Genomic DNA, 3,886 nt, shown 5'->3' on the forward strand with positions numbered 1-3,886 from the left:
ATAAGTTTGCCAGTTTTTTTGGGGGTAAATTGGGGGCCTCGGCTTATATTCGGGTCGGCCTATACTCGAGTATATACGGTACATTTATATTATTCTTCTGTTTGCTTTGAATTGTGTGTAGAAATTTGGATCACCGTCCGCCACTGGTTCTTGCCAGTGCAGCCAATGAGTCCTGCCTCCTTGTTGAGGATAAGGGCATTCTTTCTGTATACATCTGTGAAGCCTCTTCCAAGTACATTAATGACGCTTAAAGCATCATATTTTTGGAAAAAAAAATTAATAAAAAAAAATTTTGATAAACAAAATCTAAGTATAAGCTACTTTTCTTTTCGTTGTGTACTTATAGCGCAGAATGCTGATAAAGAAAATATGGGCTCGGTATCCAGCAAGAGAAAATGATCCGGCTTTCCCCAATAACCCAACCCTGCCCTCTAGCAGTGATAGATTGTCTACATCAGAAACCCAACCGAGCGAAACCGATCGAATTGGCAATGTCACGTGGTGTTCATGTGAAAGGTGCATTAAAATGCCCACCCAAGTGGAGTCTGTCTGCTGCCGGGAAATATACGCCGTTGACGCCTGCATACCTGAGGGACATCAATGCATTACGCAGGCAGATACCTTTATTTCTCAAATAGTGCACCATGAGCACGTGAGAATTGCGTATATGGCGATTCATATGGATAATCTCCCTCTGGTAGATGCCAACAACAACAGGTGATTACTTTATGCCAATATTTCTTCTAAAGTTTATAAGTCAGAATTATAAGTACCGTATATACTCGAGTATAGGCCCACCCGAATATAAGCCGAGGCCACCAATTTTCTACCCCAAACAAATGTGAAACTTATTGACTCGTGTATAAGCCGAGGGTGAGACATGCCTGTCCATCCCTGTGTGTACGTCCATCCCTGTGTGTCCGTCAATCCCTGTGTGTCCATCCATCCCTGTGTGTGTCCGTCCATCCCTGTGTGTGCAGCCTTGTGTGTCCAGCCCAAATGTGTCCCGAGCCTGTGTGCTTCTGCCATGCCAGGATCAACGCTCTTCTCGTCTGACAGACGGCGTTGGCGCCTCGGAGGCCATTCCACTGTTCAAAAGCCGCGCCTCCGTCTGTGATAGGCGGAACAGTCAATTTCTCAGCAGTCTGTGTTCCGCCTATCACGGACATCCTCTCATCCTCGTCCGTAGTATGAGGATGAGCGGATGTCCGTGATAGGCGGAACACAGACTGCTGGGAAATTGAGTGTTCCACCTATCACAGACAGGGAGTTGCGGCTTTTGAATTGTAGACTGGCCGCCGTCTGTCTGCTCGACACGCTGATTGGGCAGGCAGACGGCGATGACTCGAGTATAAGCCGAGGGGGGCACTTTCAGCCTCTAAAAAAGAGGCTGAAAATCTCGGCTTATATTGGAGTATATATGGTAGTAAAGGAATAACCTAATAATTAATATAAATTAGAAATTTGTGACTTTATTTATAAAATTTCATATTTACACTTTTTATTCTATTTATTCCAGGAGATTACGTAAAACCGCGTATCGCACTTTCATAGCATGGATTTATTTTAGGAAAGGGAAACCGAAGGGTTATACCTTCCTGTGCAGTCAATGCAGTACGACTTGTTTTTCCAGATCCCAATGGATCATATGTCGGATTTCTTTATGCCAATGATTATGATGCTTCCGAAATGGCTTTATATTAAACAAAATAATGTTTAACCACTTGGGTACCGCGCTATTGCAAAATGACGGCAATAGCGCGGACCCACATTTCCGGGACTACGTCTATTGACGTAGTCCTGGTTACGAGCGGCCTGCGCGCCCCCTGAGGGGCGCGCGCGGCGCGCTCTGTGATCGGCGAGTCCGTGAGACTCGCCTGATCACCGATCCGTGTAAGGGGTCGATCCCGACCCCTTATCACGTGATCAGCTGTCAGCCAATGACAGCTGATCATGTGATAAAACGGAGCCGGTAATCGGCTAGTATTCCTCCTCGCGCTGACAGCGCGAGGAGAAAAAAAAAAAGCCGATCGCCGGCGGCCGTGTTCGGGACATCAGTCCCGATCACGGCCAGCATATCCAGCGGACACCTGCCCCCTGCCAGTGCCCACCTGCCACCCGCAGTGCCATCCTGAAATAAAGTAAGTGCCCCCCTGTCAGTGCCACCCAGCAGTGCCCATAGTGCCCACAGTGCCACCCAGCAGTGCCCACAGTGCCACCCAGCAGTGCCCACAGTGCCACCCGCAGTGCCACCCGCAGTGCCACCCACAGTGCCACCCAAAATCTGCCTCAAAGGTGCTGCACCCCAGTGACGCCCATCAGTGCCCAGCAGTGCCGCCCATCAGTGCCCAGCAGTGCCGCCCATCAGTGCCCAGCAGTGCCACCTATCAGAGCCACCTATCAGTGCCACCTATCAGTGCCCATCAGTCCCATCTATCTGTGGTACCTATCAGTGCCCATCCGTGCCACCCATCCGTGCCACTTATCCGTGCCACCCATCCGTGCCATCTTATCTGTGCCCATCTTTGCCCATCAGTGCCGCCTTATCTGTGCCCATCGGTGCCGCCTTATCTGTGCCTATTAGTGCCGCCTTAACTATGCCTATCAGTGCCCACCAGTGCAGCCTATCAGTGCCCACCAATGCAGCCCATCAGTGCCCACCAATGCAGCCCATCAGTGCCCACCAATGCAGCCTATCAGTGCCGCCTAATCAGCGCACTTCAATGAAGGAGAAAAATGACCCGTTTGCAAAATTTTATAACAAACTATTAAAACATGATTTTTTTTTTTTTGCATCTTTTTTTGTTTGTTTAGCAAAAAATAAAACTCCGAGCTGTAACTAAATACCACCAAAAGAAAGCTCTATTTGTGGGAAAAAAATGATAAAAATTTCATTTGGGTACATTGTTGTATGCCCGCGCAATTGTCATTCAAAGTGCATCAGCGCTGAAAGCTGAAAATTGGTCTGGGACTGAGGGGGGTTTAAGTGCCCAGTAAGCAAGTGGTTAATGTGATTTTTTTTTGAAATATTTGTGCAATTAAAATAAAAAAAATTTTTTTGAAATACAATAGGTGTGTTACTTTGTTAATGCTAAGTACTATTAATGATGTTGATTTAATGTGTAATTTTAGAAATTAGATGCATATTACTGTTCTTAATACTTGATTCGGAATCAATTATATTAAATATTTTTATTACAAACTCAAAATAAATACCAAAAATCAGTAAATACATAGATTGCAATGTGCATACACAAACCATAAAAATATATTTCTTTTAGACAGTAATTAACCAATAATTAAAAAAAACATTTAACATTCTAAAGAATAGAATCCAAAATTAGATTTAATATTTTATACAACAGGAAATCGTGTTCTGTGCTTAGCAATAGCAGCACTGGTTTCAGGCCTTTCTTCGGTTGCAATATTTTTTGGAAATTGTACATTTTTGGATTTCCATGTACTTTTTAAAGTACCTTCTGTGATTGACAGCATGTTTGCCAAAATAGTTTTGGCATGTTCGTTCGACATTTTTTCAAAAACGTTTCGAACGATCCATTTTTTACGTCCTCGGGGGAATTCCAAATTTTTACGCTCAACTTGAAAGACTTCTCCACTGTCATCAATTTTAGTTACTGTTGCCATTTTTCTACCAATATTATTGTTGTGCTGCAATGCAGCCAATCGTGTTCTAGCCTCCATAGAATCATATTTATAATGGATTCTCTTCGGTCTATATTTTAACATCATGCTATGGTATGTTTCAATGGTCCCAGTCTGGCAGAAATAAGTAAGATGCTTTAAATCCTTTTCGATTTGTGCGTCCATTATAATTGCAGATAATGAATCGAAGGCAGGTGTGTTTTTTTCAAGCCATGGAATTTTT

This window comes from Lithobates pipiens, unplaced genomic scaffold, assembly GCF_037356315.1.
Source record: "Lithobates pipiens isolate NorthernLeopardFrog02 unplaced genomic scaffold, aLitPip1_a1.2 Scaffold_18, whole genome shotgun sequence".
In the NCBI taxonomy this organism is placed as follows: domain Eukaryota; kingdom Metazoa; phylum Chordata; class Amphibia; order Anura; family Ranidae; genus Lithobates; species Lithobates pipiens.